This window comes from Octodon degus, unplaced genomic scaffold (genome assembly GCF_000260255.1).
Source record: "Octodon degus isolate 3935 unplaced genomic scaffold, OctDeg1.0 scaffold00104, whole genome shotgun sequence".
Lineage (NCBI taxonomy): Eukaryota > Metazoa > Chordata > Mammalia > Rodentia > Octodontidae > Octodon > Octodon degus.
Genome location: NW_004524680.1, coordinates 335,803 through 347,550, shown reverse-complemented (window position 1 = coordinate 347,550; position 11,748 = coordinate 335,803). Strand labels below are relative to the sequence as shown.

At 40.9% G+C, this 11,748-nt stretch overlaps 1 protein-coding gene and 1 pseudogene across 2 annotated transcripts in view; one reads left to right on the top strand and one right to left on the bottom strand.

The window, feature by feature from the left end:
• LOC101569108 (cat eye syndrome critical region protein 2) overlaps positions 1-11,748 on the top strand; it is a 164,211-nt gene that overhangs the window by 14,838 nt on the left and 137,625 nt on the right. The window lies entirely within an intron of this gene.
• LOC105743181 lies at positions 6,482-7,824 on the bottom strand (annotated as a pseudogene).

Sequence of the window (11,748 nt, the reverse complement as noted above, 5' to 3'; positions counted from 1 at the left end):
ATTTATTTTTAAAATTTTATTTGTGTGTGTGTGTGTGTCCAGCTCAGTCCACCAGGGGGCAGGGCTGGCTGGCATGTGGTGCTGGGGATTGAACCGTGGTCCCTGTGCTTTACTAAGCTTGTTCTAAGTAGGTGCTGTAGACCACTGAGCCATCTCACCAGCCCCCAACTTTGGTAGCTTTGATGGATGCCAACACACACTCAAGCAGTGGTACTGCTCGTGGTTATAGGATGGATTTCTTAGCACCGAAGTTTGCATTGCTGGGCAGTACAATGGGTTGGAGACTTGAGGGGTCAGAGATGACTTTGGAGAAGGTGGTTGTGTTTGAGGTATTATAGTACAAGAGGAAGAGAGAGACAAAGACTCAATTGCATTCTTTTGGAAGGAAAGTAAAGTGGAAAAGAGCTCTTAAGAAAGCTGAGGAGTATGAGGAGAATGGTGAACACTTTTTCTTTACATTTTCCTCAGATAATAAGTAGTTATTGTAACAAGGAAACAGTTCTAGTTCGTGTGTGGTTAACATTTTGGTGTTTTACTGAAGAGGTCAGTCAACAGTAGGACTCTTAATAAAAGCGGCCTTCCACATTCTGTCCCACTTTGCTGTCAGTAATTCTGTCTTTTCTGTCTCCTTTTCATTATGATTTTTACTTTTATTTTTTTTTGGTGGAACTGGAGATTGAATTTAGGCCCTTGCACTTGCCAGGGAAGTATTAATTCTACTGAGCCATCTCCCCGGCCCCCATTATAATTTTACTCCACCCTGGGATTTTAGTTTCTTGTTGACTAAAAGAAAAATCTAAGCACAGATTATCTGTCTATCTACCTACCTACCTACCTATCTATCTATCTCTCATTCCAGATTGGGGGGGGGGTCTCACTGGGTGGTTCAGGCTGTCCATTGTTTTCTTTTCTTTCTTTCTTTTTGTTTTTTTTTTTTTTTTTGTATTTTAGGACAGGTTCTACAGGGTCTCACCGCGTAGATCGAACTCGTAGTGATCCTCCTGTTCACAGCCTCCCAAGTGCTGGGATTACAGGTGTGTGTCACCATGCCCAGTCTCAATGCCATCTCAGCAGTACCCTGGGGGTGGGGTCAGCAGGCAGGCCCTGGGAACCGGTCCCTTCATCTGCCTAAACTGGTGCTTTAATCCACTGAGCTGTTTGGCTGGCCCTGTCCTTTGTTTTCATTCTTTTTTTTTTTTTTTTATGTGTGTGTGTGTGTGTGTGTGGCCAGCTCAGCCCACCAGGGGGCGGGGCTGGTTGGCATGTGGTGCTGGGGGATTGAACCGCGGTCCCTGTGCTTTGCTAAGCTTGTTCTAAGTAGGTGCCTTAGACCACTGAGCCATCTCACCAGCCCCTCATTCTTTTCTTTTTTTTTTTTTGAGGCAAAAAAACTACCTTTTTTTTTGCCAAACAGGGGATTGAACTCAGGCCCTTGCGCTTGCCAGGGAAGCACTTATTCCACTGAGCCATCTCCCCAGCCCCTGTTTTGTATTTTTGAGACAAAAAAGAAACTACATAGTCTCACTGTGTAGCACAGGCTGGCCTTGAACTCTTATGTAGCCCAGGCTAGTCTTGAACTCATGGGGTTCCTTGTGCCTTAGCCTCCCAAGTGCTGAGATAGATGTGAAACACTGAGCCAGATTCCCTTCTACCTTTAGAGTTTTAGATTTACTGTAGTGTAACTGTTGAATGTTTGGAATGCTTCAGTATTTAGTTTCTCCTGTTAATTTTTGTGGTACTAGGGATTGAATATAGGGCCTTTGCACTGTGTTGTCTCCCAACCCCTGCCCTGCAGTTTCATTTTATTTTGACCCAGGATCTCCCTAAGTTGCCCAGGTTAGGGTAGAATTTGTTATCCTTTCCTCAGCCTTCCAGTTGCCGTAATGGGCATGTGCCACCCCTGTGGCCTATTTTTATTTATTTAATGATCTGTAAGATTACTACTTAGTGGGACACTGTAGCCCTTTTGTAATGGGAATTTGTGTGCACGTAGAAATTTGGGCATTAATGTTCTATATTCTGTTAAATAACTGATTCCCCAAGCCAGGGTAAGTTGCAACTCAGTGGAAAAGCTTTTTTTAAATCTCTACTGGTTCTGCACAAGTTGTTGGAAGTTGTTTGGCATCTCTACCTCTGTACTCCTTTCCTTGTTAAGTAAATTTGTATCTCTGCTAGTATGCAAGAAAAGGTGAACTGAATTAGTCAAGAACCCATTCTAGTGTAACTAGAAAATAGGATTAGTGAGTTAGCTTGGCAAAGAACCCAATGGGGCACAGTGAGAAGCCATGGTGCAAGCCAAAGTCTTGCATAAGAAGGAGCAGGAACAGGAGAGACCCAGCTCCAGAGGGCTCAGTGGGAAGGCTATGGGTTACTGGGTTACTGCTGTGCGTGTTGCTGAAACATCCATGCCCCCTTACTTCCTACTGTGTATATTTATATATTAACTGCCTTATAGACTTGGATCATTCTTGTGAATCCTGCTTGATTCAGTTAACAACATTTACATGGTTGAATGCCCTTTCATCCTCCTACACTATGGGCTTTTCTTTGTTGTTGTTTTTGGGAGACAAGGTCTGCCATTTGATTTGGTTCAGGTTGCTTGGAGTTTCTGTATAACCCAGGCTGGCCTTGAACTTGAGGTGATCTCTTGTCTCTGCCTCCTGAGTGCTGGAATTACAGGTATATTTTTATGGTAAAATCTAAAATAAATTGTGGCACTGATCATGCATGCTTTACATATTTCTCATATATCACCTTTTTTTAAGACGGGCTCTTGCTGTGTAGCCAGGCTGGCCTTGAACTGTGGCAGTCCCCTGCCTCAACTTCCTTAGTGCTGGAATTACAGGCAAGTGACACCATACTGCCCATGGTGTGGTTTATGGGTTTAGGACTGCGAGTTTATTTATTTATTTTTTGAGACAGGGTCTCACTATGTCATTTAGGCTAGTTTGAACTCACTGGCCTCTTAACTCATTGTGTTCCTCCTGCTTAAACCTTCTGAGTGCTGATAGTACAGACATGTGCCACCATACCTGGCTGTGAGCTCACTTTTACTAGCATTTTAATCTGTGGGAATCCCATAACATCTGGGTACGAGATATGTCCCTTCAGATTTTATATTTGCTTTCATTGGGCAACTCATGTTTATTGTTATTCTGTGACCAATAGTCACATTATTTTCTCCTTCTCTCCCTTCTCTCTTCTTCTCCCTTCCCTTTCTTGCTCCCTCCCTGTTTCTGTCCCCCTCCCCCATTTCTTTGAGACTAGGACTCACTAAATTGCTACATTGTCTAGATGGGATTGAATTTGTAATCCTCCTGCCTCAGTCCCCCAAATGCACCACCATATCCAGCACCACCACACCAAGCTAACTTCTTTTGAATTCCTTATTGAGGCAGCCATCATCTTGATCCCATTCTGGATACCGGAAACTGAAGTATAGAAGTGAAGTGAATTTACCAAAGAGAGTGGCCAGCCCTAACTTTATTAAAATGCTAAGGCATTTATTGGTAAACGAACTGAATAGTAGCACCAAGAAGAGGTGGAAAATTGTTACCTGCTGCAGGTTTATTTAGGGTTCTACATGAAGACAGGTAATGCTAAGTTTTTGGTACTATCTTGGCATTAGAAATATTTCAAGCTGCCCCATGTGGTGTTGCATGCCTGCAGTCTCAGCACTTAGCAGGCTGTAGCAGGACAATTGCCAGGAGTTCAAGGCCAGCCTCGACAACATAGCAAAGTCCAGGCCAGTCTGTACTATATATAGCAAGATCCTGTCTCAGAAAATACAAAATAAAAACTTCAAGAGAATTTATAGATACTGAATCAGGAAATGGTACTTTTATTTCTTGGAGGATAGTGGTGGTGGGGAATTGAATCAACCACACACTAGGTAGGCACTCTACCACTGAGACAATTCCTCAACTCAGGATTTTTTGTTTTTTGAATGCTATATTTTTGTAGCTGTTTATGTGCAGAATATGCCAGTGCCTTTTTAAGAGTTAATTGCTTTTATCATTTCCCACAATATTGTAGTGGGAGTTTTTCCACTACAGTTTTCTAAAACTGTGTTTTTAAGTAATGTCAAGGTTTGCTGGTTGTCATAACACATGCACATACCTATAACACAGGGAGGCTGAGGCAGGAAGACTGCTGTGAATTCCAGGTTGGGCTGGTAGGCTGGTCTGAACTATGTAGCTGTGTCTCAAAACCAAACCAAACCAAAACACCACCTGAATAAATCATGTCAAACTTAAAAGTTAAGTTCCAAACCAGTATAAAAAGCTTCTGAGCCTTCATGCTAATTGTGTATCATTTGCTTTATTACCTGCTTTTTTTTCCTAGCCACAGTGCATTGTCTCCTCAACTATCTACCCCTCCTCTCATAGTTATTGCCTGATAGTAACTTGGAGACATGATATTTTTTCATCCCTTGACATTTCAGTGCTTTTAATGTAAGACGTTCTGTTATATATAATCATAGCATATAATATCAAAATCGGGGAACTAATACTAAATAAAGTATGTAGATAATACTGTATCAAGTATGGCCATGACATTAATCTGATAGTATGTGATTTACATAAATTTTCAAGGGCATTACTGTTTTAGAAATCTATTAAAAAAAAAGAAATGCATTTTTCTGATTCAGGTTTTCAATTTAAGACCACATTTTAGCTCTTGAGTCACTTTGGATCTAGATCACTTTTTCAGTTTTGCTTAATCTTGATCTTTTGGGGAAAGTACAAGCTATTTATTTAACTTTGGCTCTCTTCTTCTGAATTTGACTTATGCACCCACAGAGTAATTCAAGCATGTGTGCTTGGCAAGAAGGCCAAAAACGCATTGTGTCCTTGGTGCATGCTATCAGGAATTAAGTGATGATTTGGCTTATTACTGGTTGCTGTTAACTGATCATTTGGATAAAGTGGTGTCTGCCAGGTTTTAACATTGGGAGCTTACTGCTTTTTTCTTTATAATATCTTGTAGGAAAGTACTGTGTAAACATACTATGTATATTTCTCATGAGAATTTCACCCAACAGTAATTTCAATAAATGTATGATTTTTACCTCAGTTAATGTAGTTGCTGAGTACTTTCAGGTTCTGTTGTTATTCCCTTTGTAAGTTCACATTCAGGTTTTTTTTTTTTTTTCTCCTGTTAGAAATGCCTTTATTTCAACTAGAAGGTGTAATCTCTCAGGGCTTTCAAGTTACAGTCACATGTTGAAGATACATTTTAAAAAGTACTGTAAAAAAACTGCTTAGCTTGGACCATATACATTCTGCACAGCCCTTATGGGATCTGCTTAAAGAAACAACTCCCCTTATTCACTTTTTTTTGCAGGGGGGTGATCAGGGTCTCAGGGCAATACTCCTGCCTCAGCCTCTCAAGTGCTAGGATTACAGGAGTGAGCTATGACACCTGGTTCCTTTTTTTCAGTTAATTATTCTTATGTGTAAGTTACTTTCTATTCAGGGTATTCAGACTGGGAAGTAAACAAGGCAAGCCACTAGCCAGGGCTTATCCTAAGCATTAGATGGGCTGCATCTGCCACAGTCTTTCCCAGTCTGTTGGGTTTTTTTTTTTTTTTTTTTTTTTGGTGGAACCGGGAATTGAACTCAGGCCCTTGAGCCTGCCAGGCAAGCGCTTAATTCTACTGAGCTATCTCCCCGGCCCAATCTTTCCCAGTCTAGTTGAGTTGGAAACACTCCAAGCCGTATCTCTACAAAACTAGAAATTGTAGTGATTTGAAATCTATTCTCCAAAATGTATGTAACTTCTTTTTTTTTTTTTTTTTTTTTTTGGCGGAACTGGGGATTGAACTCAGGCCCTTGCACTTGCCAGGGAAGCACTTATTCTACTGAGCCATCTCCCCGGCCCCTGTAACTTCATTTCTGTAGAAGATTTTTGGCTGTGTTCTGAGGTTTGAGCCTAACATAAACAAGGTACCATAGTAAAAATAGACAGACTGCAAATACAAATGTATCTAACACCAGGCCAGGTGTGGTGGTGCACAGCTGTAATCTTAGCACTCGTTTTTTTTGGCGGTACCAGGGATTGAACTCAGGACCTTGCGCTTGCGAGGCAAGCACTTATTCTACTGAGCTGTCTCCCTGGCCCTAATCTCAGCATTTGGGAGACTGAGGCAGGAGGATCACTGAGCTCAAGGCTAGCCTGGGCTGTGTAGTGAGTTCAGGGCTAGTCTGCACTACATAACAAAACCCTGTCTCAAAATACAGTTTTTCCAACACCTATACAAGTAGGGTGCCCTATCAATGCTCAGCTGGGCCACCCACACCCAGTACCTGTGCTGATTCAGTTCAGTTGGGTGTACGAGTTTACTACCAGTTGTCAGTCCACTACAGATACTTAGAATAACTGAAAATATCCATGAAAAATGGCCATACAGTTACCTCTTGATACTTATACCTTTCATAGTGTTTTTTAAAATATTAAAATAATTTAATGAAAAATTTTTAAAGAATTTTGTTTACAGAGAAACTTTTACTTATGTAAAAGTAAACTTTCACAACCCTAGCCTTAGATTTTAACATTCAGCAAATTGGAACTAAGATAGTAAATGCTAGCAGCCCTGTAGATGGACTTTATTTCAAGTTCATGAGACCATAATTTCAAAGTAATTAAAATGTTCAGCACTTTGAATGTACAACAGACTCAGACCTTAAAGAAAAAATATCAAATGTGAAATAAGCTCATAAGCTTTGAGCAAGTCATTAGAGCTCAGTGACTCCTCTTCCATGTTCAGTTTCCACCAACTTTATTTTAAACCATTAAGTTCCTAGGTATATCAAACAATCACATGCTTTGTTGAGGCTTATCTCTTTCTTATGGTAAAAGCTAAATCTGAGTGAAGTAAATTCACTGGAAGAAATAAAAGAACTACTTAAAATAAAAAATTTCAATTCACACTGGAGAATACTTCTCCAGTGAGAATGTAAGATACATGATTTTTCAAAAATCACAAATCTGAAGCAGGACTTGGATACTACTTCAGTTATAACCTGGGACTGGAAGCGTATGTCCTTCCTTTGCTTCAAAAAATGTGTAAGAAAGCGTGATAAGATAAACATTCACCATTCTTGGGTCTTCTGCAAATTCAGGATCAATGTAGAAAAAAAACACTGGCATGTCTACTTCTTCTTGGGGATTCAGTCTTTGCTCTTCAAAACAGAAGCACTGTATTTTGTTAAAATACTGTCCAGCTTCAAATGGTACAACATTATATGTAGAAATTCCAATGATTGGTTTGTCAGTAGGATTCTTAGCTTTATAAAATGCCAGTGCAGTCTCCCCTGGTACCACGTAGATTTCCGATTGCTGAGGTCTGAAGTTCCACTGGAGACTGGCGTGTATGTCTGCATTGAAGGTAACCTTAATGATCCTGTCCTTAACAGGCACCATGTTTTCCACCTGGTCTGATGCGTGACCTGCTACTGCTGATCCTCCAAGGCTGGTAGTCTAGAAAAAACATACTGGCAATAGAGCCGATACAGGGGCACGGCAGCATAGGAAGCCCCCAGCGTGCCCATGGCGGCCGCGGCCTGGTACGGGAGCAGCATCTTGTTCCGCCGCCGCCAGTCCTCCTCCTGCGCACGCGTGAAAGGGTTCGTGCCCTTCGTGCCCTTCGGCTGCCAGGCTTGGGCGCCTCCACGTCCCAAGCCACCTCAGTCCCCTCTCAGCAGCTCCCGGCCCCCTCCATCCCAGCCGAAGAAAATGTTCTATCTGCTTCACAACCCCTGCCCTGCAACCCTTGCCGTTGAGCCAGGGTGACTCCGACGCCAGCCACAGAGAGTAACACATTTCCACCTCGGCCCCAGAGCCCTCCTCCCATGACCTTCTTTCATAGTGTTTTTTAAAAATTTTATTTGTTTGTTTATTTATTTATTTATTTATTTAGTGTGTGTGTGGCCAGCTCAGCCCACCAGGGGGTGGGGCTGGCTGGCATGTGGTGCTGGGGAATTGAACCGCAGTCCTTGTGCTTTGCTTAGATTAGCTTGTTCTAAGTAGGTGCTTTAGACCACTGAGCCATCTCACCAGCCCCGATGGTGTTTTTATGGGTGGCTAACTCCTTATACTTACTGGAGCAAAGGAGGAGCTACTGTCTCCTGCTATCAGATGTGAGGGGCAGTTTTTACTCAGATTTTGTGTGGTTGATCAAATACTGTTTCTAGGGTCTGGTAAGAGAATACTTTTTTTTTTTTTTTGCGGAATCAGGGATTGAACTTGCGCCTGCCAGGGAAGCGCTTATTCCACTGAGCCATCTCCCTGGCCCCAAGAATATAATTTATAAAATTTTTATTTTCTTGGAAAATTTATGTAGCATCGATGAACAAAAGCTTCAGTCCCCCCCCCCCCTTTTTTTTTTTTTTAAACAGGGTCACCCTGTGTAATTTAGACTGCCCTTGATCTCACTTTGTACCCTAGGCTGGCCCGGAGCTTGCAGTGATCCTCCTGTTCCAGCCTACTGAGTTCTGAGTTTATAGGCCTGCATCACATTGTTTGGCAGCTTATGTGAATTTAAGTGATGGCCTAATATAAGTGTGTTTGCTTAAAAAGTAGTGTTAGTAAGATTTAATCAATGATTAATTAATTAAGGAATTAGTTAAAGCCTTCCTGGCAAGTGCAAGGTCCTGAGTTGGATCCCTGGTACCAAAAGAGAAAAAGAAATTAGTTAAATTTACATACAATATAATTTACCAACTTAAGGTATATAAGTGAGTGGTTTCAGTATATTCACAGATGGTATAATCATCATTATAGAACCCATTGAACACTTTTGTTACCTGAAAAGAAACCCTGTGTTCTTTAACTGTCCCGTCTTGGATTTCACTGGCCTAACTTCCTAGCCCTCAACAATCACTCATCTTTGTGTTCCTATACATTTCTCTGTTCTAGACTTTTATAATGAATGGAGTCACCTAGAATGTGGCCTTTTGTGATTGGAATTTTGTCACTGAACATTTTTTTTTTTTTTTGGCGGAACCGGGGATTGAACTCAGACCCTTGCGCTTGCAAGGGAAGCGCTTGAGCCATCTCCCCGGGCCCATGAACATGTTTTTAGGGTTCGTCTATGTTGTAGAAAGTAGAAGTATTTCATATTTTTTATACCATTGCATAGAATATACTGATTGATGAACATTTAGGCTCTACTTCCACATTTTGACTATTACATATAATACTGTTATGAATGATCATGCACAGGTTTTTGAGAAGCCAGAGTTTTAGTTCTCTCAATATACATACTTTAGGAGTGGAGTTACTGAGTCACATGGTAACTATCTTTGATCATTCAAGGAATTGGCTATTTACAAAAGTGGCTATGCCATTCAGTGTTCCTACCACCAGCATGCGAGGGTTTTAGTCTCTGCTTCCTTGCCAACACTTGTCTGACTCTGATTCTAGCTATCCTGTTTGTTGTGAAGTGGTTTCTGAACGTGGTCTTGATTTGAACTTCTTAGATGACTAATGATATTCAGCATCTTTTCATGTGGTTATCGGCCATTTGTGTATCGTTCTTAGAGAAATGTCTCTTCAGATCCCTTGCCAATTTTTTAAAACGGATGATCTGTATTTTTATTATCGAGTGTAAGAGTTCTTTATATGTTACAAATACAAATTCTATTGCAGGTATATGATTTGCAGATAGTTTAATCTATTCTATCAGTTGTCTTCCCTCCCTCTCCTCCCTCTCCCCATGAGGACAGAACCCTAACCACACATATGCTAGGGAAATGCTCTCTGACACTGAGCTACATCCTAAGCACTTTTTGAAACTGGGTCTTACTACCTCGCTATCTCCCTAGGGTAGCCTCTAAACTTGTGACTCTTCTGCCTCAGTCTCCCAAGTAGTTGAGATTATAGGCATATGGTACTATACCCACCATCTGTTCACTTTCTTAATGGTGCCTTTGAAGCACAGAAGTTTTATTTATTTTTTATTTTTCTCTTGATCCTGGAAATGCAACCCAGGGCCTTGCACATACTAGGTAAGCACTGTACCACTCAAGTACCCACACCCCTCCACCTACAAATTTTAAAGTTTGTTTCTTTCTAAATGTATTTGGTACAAGGTCTCACTACACAGCTCCAACTCCTAGTGATCCTTCTGTTTTAGCCTCCCCAGTGCTGGGATTATAGGCATGTGCCACCATGCCTGGACCTAGTAGCTGGCTCAGTGTGCCTGGGGTGGGGCCAGCACTGGCATGTGGTGCTGGGGATCAAACCTGGGTCCCTGCACTTGCCTAAGCAGGTGCTTAGTCCACTGAACTATCTTGCCAGCCCTAAAAATTTTAAATTTAGAAGAACTCCAGTTTTTATTATGTTACTTAGAATCTACTTATTTCTATAAAGCTAAGATTTTGATAAGGATTACACTGCATTTCTGGATAAGTTTATTAGGTATTACTATTTTAGTTTTCTAGCTATGAACATGAGATGTTTTCCAGTGTAGATCTTTGTTTGAAAAATGTTTTACACCTTTTCATGTTCAATTTTTTGCTGTTTTGTTAAATTTACACTGAAGTATTTTATTCTTTTTGATGTTGTTATGAATGGAATTAATTTCTTAATCAATTAAAGAAATTATTATTTTTTGGGGGGTACTAGAAATCAAACTCAGGACCTTGTGCTTGTCAGAAAGGAGCTGTACCACTGAGCTATATCCCTGGTCTTGATTTCTTAATTTTATATTGAGATTTCAGTGCTTATTTTATTTACTTGTTTGGGGTTTTTGTTTGTTTGTTTTTGTTTTTTAGATGGTCTTACTATGCAGTTCAGGTTATTTTATTGTATTTACTTTTTTTATTATTTTATTTATTTTTGGCGCAACTGGGGATTGAACTCAGGCCGTTGCGCTTGCCAGGGAAGTGCTTATTCCACTGAGCCATTTCCCCAGCCCCTGTATTTACTTTTATTTTTGAGACATCCTCACTAGCACAGGTTAGCTTTGAACTTACAGCAGTTCTTTGGCCTCAGCCTCCAGAATGCTGGAAGCATAGGTGTGCACCACTGGGCCCAGCTTGTTTCTTTTGAAGGGGCAAGTATAGCTGCTTAAGTAATATTGATCAAATAGTAGCAAGGGTACATGAGTGACAACATTAACCTTAACCAATAATCTGTAGTCTTATTTATTTTTTGGTATTTTAGGGAAGGGTCTACAGGGTGTTCAGGGTCTCACTACCAGATCAAATTTGTAGTGATTTGCTTGTTTACAGCTTCCCAAGAGCTGGGATTACAGGGTACCACCACACCCAGTCTCAATTGCCATCTCAGTGAGACCCAGTGTCGGATTTGGCCCACCCAATAGTCTTGTTTATCTTTTGTTTTGAGATGACTTTTCACTGTGTAGTTCAGGCTTGCTTTAGAACTCAATAAATTGCCCACGTTGACCCAGAACTTGTGATCCTCCTTCCTCAGCTTCCCTAGTGGTGGTGTTATAGGCACAGATCAATTTCATTAAACTACAATTTAAGTATAATAAAGTGCTGGTAGTTACAAGAGTGCATACATTCTAAAAAAGTTCTGCAGCAAGCCTGAACATCTTTGCTATTCCTCAAATTTTTTTTATGTGCCTTGGCAGTTCTTTACCCCAACTCTAGTCTGTGCCAGTCACTATCTGCTTTATGAGTATAGGTTAGTTTGCCCTTTCTAGAATTTCCTACGAACAGAAACTTACTGTTTTGTATCTGACTTCTTGGATGCAGGAGGAGGAGGAGGAAGAAGAGG